The sequence below is a fragment of the Eumetopias jubatus genome, unplaced genomic scaffold (genome assembly GCF_037043125.1).
Source record: "Eumetopias jubatus isolate StellerSeaLion01/CBP00866 unplaced genomic scaffold, mEumJub1_p1.0 scaffold_5, whole genome shotgun sequence".
Taxonomy (NCBI): Eukaryota; Metazoa; Chordata; class Mammalia; order Carnivora; family Otariidae; genus Eumetopias; species Eumetopias jubatus.
The window spans coordinates 9,539,716-9,550,797 of NW_028274811.1; the positions used below are offsets into that span (position 1 = coordinate 9,539,716).

Sequence of the window (11,082 nt, forward strand, 5' to 3'; positions counted from 1 at the left end):
TCTGGTTTTGGATTCAACACAATTTAAGATAGTGTAATTATTAATTGCTTTGCACATATTGAATTTCCAAGCCATTGCTTAATGCACCAGAGTTATTTAGGATTGGGAATTGTAATTTTTAAATTACATTAGTGAACATAATATCATAAAAGCACTCAGTCCTTATCTGAAACTAATGATGTACTATATGTTGGCTAATTGAATTTAAATAAAGAAAATAAAGTGAATTGAACCCCTCACGGGGAATTTTAACTGTATGTAGAAAATACTTCTGGATGTGGAGGAGGATTCTGGATGTAAGGGATTTTCTTTTGGGGAGAGAAGATGCATGATGTCTTTTAGTGGTTTCTAATCTCTGCATTATTTTAGCACATTTTCCTCATCATTCAGGTAAAATATTTTTTATTTATAAACCATTACAGGTTGAATAGCTTAAAATTCACTTCTTGAATTTTATGGAAAGGTTTTTTACAGCATTCAATGTTTTTAATACTTAGCATAGTATTTTCTTTTAGAATCAGAATAGGCAAAGAACCTGATTAGATAACCTTGTATATGCTTTAAAAAGGCCTAAGTGTTGTGTAATTATTGAATTTTTTTGTATTTATAATATGTTATAGCTGTTATAGACTAAAGTTGAGTGATTTAACATTATGGAGATGTTTTTACAGCATTCAGTGGTTCATCACGGTATTATCTTGGAATCAGAGATGGAAGGAATGTTGAATAAAGAATCTTGTATATGCTTAGCAAAGACCTCAGAATTCTGTACTTATCCAAAAGAAAAGAAAATAAGGAAACATATATTTAAAAAAACTACATAGAAATTAAAAGTACTTTTAATTCTGTCATAAATTAATTGGGGAATTGATTAGGATTAATACATCTGATGATTAAAAGAAAAAAGTGAGGGCTAAGGGAAATTAATTGAGAAACCATAGATTCTCTAAAAGGTGTGTAGTGTGTAAAGATTTTTTTTAAAGATTTTATTTATTTATTTGAGAGAGAGAGAGAGAGAATGAGAGATAGAAAGCACGAGAGGGAAGAGGGTCAGAGGGAGAAGAAGCTGACTCCCTGCTGAGCAGGAAGCCCGCTGTGGGACTCGATCCCGGGACTCCAGGATCATGACCTGAGCCGAAGGCAGTCGCTTAACCAACTGATCCACCCAGGCGCCCAGTGTGTAAAGATTTTGACTAAGCTCTGATCATACAGGACTTACTCTCTGAACGTTATGTAATGAGATAATTTTGTTTTCCCCTCATTTAAAGAAAAAAATAAAAGAAGTGTATGCTCTGGATAATTCACTTGGCTGGGAAAATGGTATGGAGGCAATAAAAGGCATGTAATAATAATCATTTTCTTTTCTCTTAAAGGTCTGCCATGGAATCTAGGGATGTGACCTGCTCTGATGTTTCCATTTAAACTATGTAGATGGGAAATCAAAGTGTAGAAACAGATTTTATACTTTCTGGTCCTTTCCAATACGGTCAAATGGACACTTCCTCTTTGTTGTCATTGTAATTCTCTTTTCAGTGGCTCTGATGGGGAATTTCATACTGGTCCTTCTCATTCAGTTAGACACCAGACTCCACACTCCAATGCACTTTCTACTCAGTCAGCTCTCCTTTATCGACATGGTGTATATCTCTACCACAGTGCCCAGGATGACCACTAACTTCCTGACAAACAGTAAGACCATTACATTTTTAGGCTGTGAGATTCAGGCAATTGTATTCTTGGCCCTTGGTGGAACTGAAGCCTTTCTCCTTGGTTTCATGTCCTATGATCGATATGTAGCCATCTGTCACCCTTTACGCTATCCTGTACTCATGAACAAGAAGATCTGTTCATTCATGGTCACATGCGCATGGGCCAGTCGTTCTATCAATGCTTTAGTACATGCATTGTATGTATTTCAACTTTCATTTTGTAGGTCTCGGATTGTTAACCACTTTTTCTGTGAAGTTCCATCTCTACTACCACTTGTGTGTCAGGATACTTCCCAGTATGAGCATACAATCCTCCTGAGTGGGCTTATTATTCTGTTGCTACCATTCATGGCCATTCTAGCATCCTATGCCCGTGTACTTACTGTGGTGTTCCAGATGAGCTCAGGTAAAGGACAGACAAAGGCTGTCTCCACTTGTTTCTCTCACCTGACTGTGGCAAGCCTGTTCTATGTGACTGGACTCTCCACCTACACAAGGCCACACTCCTGGCATTCCCCAGAACAGGGTAAGGCAGTGGCGGTCTTTTACACCATCATCACACCTCTTCTGAACCCATTTATCTACAGCCTGAGGAATAAAGAAGTTATTGGGGCCATGAGAAGACTGTTGGTATAATGGATATTTGTATAGGAAAAGTCACTTTGGGAAATCCTTATTGATTGAGACTGACCCACATAGATCACTTTGCCTAAAATACTGTTTTGGAATATGTAAACTCTAAGGAATATTTTTGGAAAAAATTGATAAATATCTTGATTTCTGCTGGCTCTAGAGTGTCTCACTCATAGTTATTGAAACTACATGGTTTTCCAAACTGAAATCTGGGGGAAAAAATGGGGTTATTGTCAACATTATTTGGCTTCTAGGAATATATTTCAACTGTCAACTCAATGTTTGCATCTCAAAACATATTTTGTAACATCCTCCTTAAGATCTGAATGTAATGAATAGGAAATATATTCTATTCAAGAACATAATGCTATAAAAAACTGTAATATATTTCAGTATAAATAGTTCACTCATTCCTGCATTCACTCAACAATTGGTTTAAGGTTTTAACTATGTGTGTTGCACCAGTGTGTAGAACTGGTGATACGGCAGTAAACAAAGATGAGAACGGACAAAATTCTCTGATCTCATTAAGTTTACATTCCAGTGCAGTGGACATAAAATTAATACATAATATAATAAAAAATAAAATAATAAAATAAAGTAAAATAGACTTGGAAAATCTGGAGTATATCAACCAGTAATAATTACTGGGAAAAAAGCTAAAAATTGGCATAGGGAAAGCCAGAGAGTTTTGCAGTTTTATGTAAAACAGTCCAATGTAAGGGCAACCATGAGAATGATATTTGGTCAAAAATTGAACTGAAATGAGTTAATAATTCATAAGGATATCACATTAGGAATGTCCAGGTGTAGGAAGAAGCCAATGAAAATATCTTGGAAGAGTAAACAAGCATGGCAAGTAAATGAAAATAAGGGTTTAAAATCAAAGCCAATGAAAAAAAGGCAGAAATTGTAGGAAATGAGTAAAGATAATGGAGACTGGATTTGAAATGTTAGTTTGGCCATTGTAAGGATTTGGGTTTTAGTGCAAGAAAGGTGGCAAGTATTGCTGTGCTTCTAGAGACAACTGAATTTCGCAATTAGGTGTCCATTCCGGTAGCACAGTTGTTACAAGATACTGCCTTGGATAACAGTGGTAATGGTAGAGTAGCAAGAACTGGCCAGTCTCTGGAGATTAGTGGAAAGCAGACATTTGAGACTTATGGTGAGATATGATGTGAAATGTGACATAATCAGAAAAGCAGAGAATTGGGGGGCACCTGCCTGGCTCGGTCGGAGACATGGGACCCCTCAACTCTGGGTTGTGAATGTTAACCCCAACTGGGTATAGAGATTACTTAAAGATAAAATCTTTTTAAAAAAGAAAAGCAGAGAATTGGGCTAAGACCTTGGAATCAACAACTGGAAGTAAGAAATCATCATGATTACTGTTGAAGAAAACCATAAGAGCAACATTTCCATCACCCACTTCCTTAGTGCTCCTTCACTATTAGCACTTCAACTGTACAGTGGTCAATTTTCTGACTCCCATCAACATTAAATGGAAACACTAATTAATATAATCAAACAATAACTTCTCTGTGATTCCACCTTCTTTTTCTCACTGTTCACAGAAGCAATATACCTAAGTAACACAAGCAATAATGCTCTTGTTTTTTTATTGCTGAGTTGAATTCGTTGTACAATATATTACTATTGCCTTCATTGGATCATTTGATATTTTCAGCTATTATGAATAAAAAATGTTATAACTGTCCCTACACAAAACTTTTCTCGTGGAAATATACACTCAATTCTTTTAGTATCTTCCTGGGAATAAAATTGTTTGGTTATAGGTAAGGTATATGTTTAACTAACAAAAAATTAAACTGTAGTATTAATATCAAATATTCTAATCAAATATAAAACTTCCTGGTGCTTAAGGGTTTGAGTAAGTAAGACAATGGTTTGATGCTAAATTTAAAATATATATTCTTGTGAAATATTATAAAGACACATTGAAATCAACTGTGTGTCTGTTGTTAATACATTTTACAAGAATTTTAATTTTGTTAGGACTGCTAATTCTTGGTTCAAAATAAGTTACGTTATGTGGTCCATAAGTATTTTTTCTTACTACAGAGTATTTGTTTACAACGTCATGTGCCCCTGTAAGTCCACCACCCATCCAAGAATGGTCACACTGTTACATGTTCTAGGAATGCTTAGAGCTCTTCAGAGCTTCTGTTCGGTCCTCACGCTTCCCCCCTCGTTCTGAAGTCCGGGGCCGTCACTGTCTTGCTATGTTATAGTATTATCAAGTATATATTCAAGGACAAGTATGGAATGTTTACCACTGGGGCCTTGAACTCTATAAAATTGTCTTATGCTATAGGTGATCTTTTTTAGAACTTCATTTGACATTATTTTGCTATATTAATAGACTTGAATGTAACTGTAGACTATACTTTTTTACTGTTAGATAAAATTCTCTTTTATAATTTTATCGAATATCTGTTTATATTTTGGTTGATGTAAGATAGGTAACTTTCAGTTTTGTGCTATTATATGGCGCACGTGTGAATATTGATGCATATATCCCCTGTTTCCCATGGACGATAACTTATATTGGGCATGCATATATGACTGGAATTGTTGGTTTATATGATATGAAAAAGGTCATGGGTTTGGAATCATGCCAAGTTGTTTCTAAAGTGGTTGTAACAACTTACGTTTGTAAGAGAAATATATGTTATCTCAATGGTCAACATCTCCAAAATTCAGATTGGTCATTTTAATTCTTAAAAATTGAATGGATCTAATTACTTAGGAAGAGCCGAGATGCCCTTCAACAGATGAATGGATAAAGGAGATGTGGTCCATATATACAATGGGATATGACTCAGCTGTCAGAAAGGATGAATACCCAACTTCTGCATCAACATGGAAGGGACTGGAGGACATTACGCTAAGTGAAATAAGTCAAGCAGAGAAAGACAATTATCATATGGTTTCACTTATTTGTGAAACATAAGGAATAGCACGGAGGACATTAGGAGAAGGAAGGGAAAAATGAAGGGGATGAAATCAGAGGGAGAGATGAACCATGAGAGGCTATGGACTCTGAGAAACAAACTGAGGGTTCTAGAGGGGAGGGGGTCGGGGGATGGGTATTAAGGAGGGCACATACTGCAGGGAGCACTGGGTGTTATATGAAAACAATGAATCATGGTTCACTACATCAAAAACTAATGATGTATCGTATGGTGACTAACATAACATAATAAAATTAAATTAAATTTAAAAAACGGAATGGATCTAAATACTATTTAATTTCAAACATCTACCTTGCTTGAAATTTCTTATGCATGTGAACTGTTTTATATAAAATGTTCATTGATTTTGCTTTTATTTTTCTTATTTTAAAGATTTTATTTATCTTCTTGAGAGAAAGAGAGAGAGCATGAGAGAGTGAGCGCACAAGCAGGGGCAGTAGCAGGCAGAGGGAGAAGCAGGCTCCCTACTGAACCAATGCAGGACTCTATCCCAGGACCCTGGGATCATGACATGATCTGAAGGCAGATGCTTAACCGACCGAGCCACCCAGGCACCCCTGAGTTGGCTTTTAAATTTAAATTACACTCAGTATCAAGCAGAAAAAAATAAGTCTGTGTAGGAGAGGATGAATATCTTTTTTTACTCTTCTAAATTGTCAGCTGGGGTCACTGTAACAAAAGATGAATTGACAAAAGAAATAATACACATATTTAGTAAGCATTTGTAGGACACAGGAGCTTTCATAAGGAAATGAAGAAGTATAGATATGGTTAGACTTAAGTGATTTTATATTCGATTTTATAAAGAGGGAGGGGTGAGTCGTGGGAAATGGGACAGGACAAAAAGGGATGGAAGCTAAATGTAGAACACTTGGGGAAACCTAGCAGGTATAGATTACGCTAAGTGTCCTGCAGTCTTGTAGATAAGGTGTTCCTTCCTTTCATGTGTAGGGAGGGTACCTTTCACAGGAAGGACTATGCCTTCCTTCGGGGGAAGGTAAGTCTGTCCTTCTTGTACCTGACATTTCCATATTCTTTCAGCCTGAAACATTCAATAAGACAATGTGCCATATTTTAGGTAATATGTTCTCAACCCTGTCATTAGGTCATAACATCAAAAGAAATATACAATCTTGCAGTATTTTAGTATTTTGCATGCTGATTACTCACAAATTTTTATCTATAGAATACATCACTCCTCTTAATATGTTATTTTATGTCCAATTGTTAGTTTCTACTTTCAGCAACTTAAAATTTTTAACGATTTGCCCTGTAGGCTCCATATATGCTTTCTATTTATTAATTTAATTTATTTAATTTTTTACAATCTATTACCTGTTGGTGAACATGAACATTTTTTTCTTCAAATACAATAAACATATACTGTTTTTTAAGTTTTTATTTTAATTCCAGTTACCTAACATACAGTGTAATATTAGTTTCAAGTATACAATTCAGTGATTCAGCACTTCCATACAACATCTGGTGTTCATCACAAAAATTGCACTCCTTAATCCCCATCAACTCTTTCACCCATCCCCTAACCCACCTACACTTTGGTAACCATCAGCTTATTATCTATAGTTAAGAGTCTGTTTCCTGTTTTGCCTCTTTCTCTCTCTCTCTCTCTCTCTCTCTCTTTTTCTCTTTATGCTTGTTTGTTTTGTTTTTTAAGTCCCACAAATGAGTGAAATCATATGGTATTTGTCTTTCTTTGACAGACTTACTTCACTTAGTATTATACTCTCTAGCTCCATCCACATCATTGCAAATGACAAGATTTACTTCTTTTTTATGGCTAAGTAGGAGTCCATTGTATATGTACACCACATCTTCTTTATTCATTCATCAGTCAATGGACATTTGGGCCCTTTCCATAATTTGGCTGTAGAAAATGCTGATATAAACAACGGGGTGGCATGTATTCTTTCAATTAGTATTTTTGTATCCTTTTGCATAAATACCTAGTAGTACAATTGCTCAATCATAAGGTACTTCTATTTTTACTTTTTGAGGAACCTCCATATTGGTTTTCCATAGTGGCTGCATCAGTTTGCATTCCCACCAACAGTACAGGAAGGTTACCCTTTATCCACAACCTCTCCAACACCTGTTGTTTCTTGTGTTGTTTATTTTAGCCATTCTGACACATGTGAGGTGATACCTCACTTTAATTTTGATTCGTATTTCCCTGATGATGAGTGATTTTGAACATCTTCTTGTGTCTATTTGCAATCTGTATTGATACTTTGGAAAAATGTCTGTTTATATCTTCTGCCCGTTTTTAGATTTGATTATTCATTTCCTGTGTGTTGAGTTTTATAACTTCCTTACATATTTTGTATACTAACCCTTGCTCAGAAATTATCATTTCCAGGGGCGCCTGGGTGGCTCAGTCGGTTAAGCAGCTGCCTTCGGCTCAGTTCATGATCCGGCGGTCCTGGGGTCAGGCCCCGCGACCGGCTCCCTGCTCAGTGGAGAGCCTTGCTTCTCCCTCTCCATCTGCCTGCCAGTCTGACTACTTGTGCTCTCTCTCTCTCTCTGTCGAATAAATAAATAAAATCTTTAAAAAAAAAAAAGAAATTATCCTTTGCAAATATCTTCTCCCAATCCATATACTGCCTTTTAATTTTGTTGATTGTTTCCTTTGCTGTGCAGTAGATTTTTAATCTGATGAAGCCTCAATAGTTTATTTTTGCTTTTATTTCCCTTGCCCAAGGAGTCATTTCTAGTAAGAAGTTGCTATGGCTGAGGTCAAAGAGGTATTTCTTATGTTCTCTTCTAGGATTTTAATGGTTTCATGTCTCATATTTAGTCCTAGATGTTTATGCTATTTTGAAATAACTTTTGTGTATGGTATGAGAAAGTGGCCCAATTTCATTCTTCTGCATGATGCTCTCCAGTTTTCCCAACACCATTTGTTGAAGAAACTGTCTTTTTTCTATTGGATATCCTTTCTTACTTTGTCAAAGATTAATTGACCATATAGTTATGTGTTTATTTCTGAGATTTTTATTTTGCTCCATTGATCTTTGTGTCTATTTTTGTGCCAGTACCGTTATGTTTTGATCACTACAGCTTTGAAGTATAACTTGAAGTCCAGAATTGTGATGCCTCCAGTTTGCTTTACTTCTGCAAGGCTGTGTTTGGATATTCAGGGTCTTTTGTGGTTCCATACACATTTTAGGATTGTTTGTTCTATCTCTCTGAAAAATGCGGTGGTATTTTGAAAGGTATTGCATTACATGTATAGACTGCTTTGGGTAATATAGCCATTTTTATATTTGTTCTTCCAATCCATGAGCATGGAATGTCTTTCCATTTCATTGTATTCACTTCAATTTATTTAATCAGTGTTTTATAGTTTTCAGAGTACAGGTCTTTCACATCTTTGATTAGATTGAATCCTAGATATCTTACTATTTTCGGTGCAAGTATAAATGGGATCAATTCCTTGATTTCTCTCTAAGCTGCTTCATTATTGGTGTATGGAAGTGCAACAGATTTGTGTGCACTGATTTTGTATCCTGCAACTTTCCCAAATTCCTGTATCAGTTCTAGCTATTTTTTGGTGGAGTCTTTAGGCTTCTACATAGAATATCACGTCATCTGCAAATAGTGAAAGTTTGACTTCTTTACCAATTTGGATGGCTTTTATTTCTTTTTGTTGTTAGCTGTGGCTAATTCAACTACTATGTGAAATAATAATTATGAGAGTGTACATCACTATCTTGTGACTGTAGAGGATAATCTCTTGTTTTTTCCCCATTGTGGATAGTAGCTGAGGGTTTTTTATATATGATCTTTCTTGTGTTGAGGAAGGTTCCCTCTAAACCTACTTCTTTGAAGGTTTTTATCGTGTGTGGATGTTGTACTTTGTCAAACGCTTTTTCTGCATCTATTGAAGGGATCACATGTTTCTCATCCTTTCTTTGATTAACGTGATATATCATGTTGTTGATTTGTGAATGTTGAACCACCCTTGCAACTTAGGAATAAATCCCACTTGATCATTGTCTCAGTTATAAACAAACAAACAAAACAAACAAAAAACAGTTATCTTACAAATTCATTGTATGATAATAGTTCCTAAAATGTGTTTCACATTATAGATGGCAAAGCCTTTCTTTTTAAATTTATTTTCCTGCTTCTTTGCATCAGTGTCACATTAAATAGCTTAATTATTTTGTTTATTTATTTGAGAGAGAGAGAGCATGGTGGGGAAGTGGCAGAGGGAGAGGACGAAATAGACTCCCTGCTGAGCAGGGAGCCTGACAAGAGGCTCAATTCCAGGACCCTGGGATCATGACCTGAGCCAAAGGCAGAAGCTTAACCAACTGAGCAACCCAGGCACCCCTAAATAGCGTAAGACTGTAGTTGAGGGTGTCTGGCTGCCTCAGTTGGTAGAGCACCCAGCTCTGGCCCTCAGAGTCATGAGTTCAAACCCCACATTGGGTGTAGAGATTACTTAAAAAATAAATGTTATTTTTTTAAAGAGAATACATGTGGTTGGTTCATTCTAGATAACTCTGTCATATATGTGATCACCAAATAATGCAATTTTATTAAAAATATATTAAAACAAGAAAATGTTGGGAATTTCTAATTTTACCACCCAAGTTTAGCCCAGAAAATCATTTTTTGTATCTAATTTTGCAGATCCATCTTTCATTCCTTGATCCATACTTCATTTGAAGTAAAATATTCTGGAAGAATGAACTTTATATGAGGCGATTATCTCAGCAGAAATGAATTCTAAATGTTTTATACAATGAAATGCAATTTTTAAAAAGTTTTGTTTATTTAATTGAGAGAGAGAGAGAGAGCATGAATGGGGGGGATGGGGAGCAGAGGGAGAGAGAAGCAGACGCCCTGCTGAGCAGGGAGCCAGACTTGGGGCTCAATCCCAGGGTACTGGGATCATGACCTGAGCTAAAAGCTGCCACTTAACAGACTGAGCCACCCAGGTGCCCCTGTAATACAATTTATATGTCTGTGGATCTAGTGGAAAACTTGCTTTCAAGGTTAGATTGTTTTCCCCAGTATCAAAGACATGGTTTTGTGAGGGCAAAGAACTACCATGCACAGTAACAACCACTTAGCCACCGAATAACAGTTTAGCCTGCTGATTCCACTGAAGTGAGTTAGAAGAAATTGCAGTACCTTGATGAATTTATTCATGTTTACAAGTACGACCTCCCAATAATCTCAGACATTAAATTTATTATTTATTTATTTATTTAAGATTTTATTTATTTATTTGACAGAGGGAGACACAGCGAGAGAGGGAACACAAGCAGGGGGAGTGAGAGAGGGAGAAGCAGGCTTCCCGTGGAGCAGGGATCCCAATGCAGGGCTTGGTCCCAGGACTCTGGGATCATGACCTGAGCCGAAGGCAGATGCTTAATGACTGAGCCACCCAGGTGTCCCTCAGACATTAAATTTAAATCAATGTATTTTATATCAATGATTGTGCAGAATGAATTATATTATTTTTCTTATATAATCATACATTTTTCCAGCTATTTCTGAACTGGCTGAGTCATACAGATATCACTCAAATGATTACTGACAATAGAATATAGAGGTATACGTTTTAGATATATTTGGTCTTATACTGACTTTGAATCATCCCAGGGCTACAAGGACACAGGGGTTTGGGGTATCTTGGCTCTGTGACATGGAATCAGGATTAGGTAGCCCAGTGCATCCTGTCCCTGAGCGAGCATGACCCAAAAGGACCC

At 36.3% G+C, this 11,082-nt stretch overlaps 1 pseudogene; it reads left to right on the forward strand.

Moving 5' to 3' along the window:
• The first annotated feature begins 1,425 nt into the window (after window positions 1–1,425).
• Window positions 1,426–2,345, forward strand: LOC148164298 (olfactory receptor 2AK2-like; annotated as a pseudogene).
• The last annotated feature ends 8,737 nt before the right edge of the window (window positions 2,346–11,082 follow it).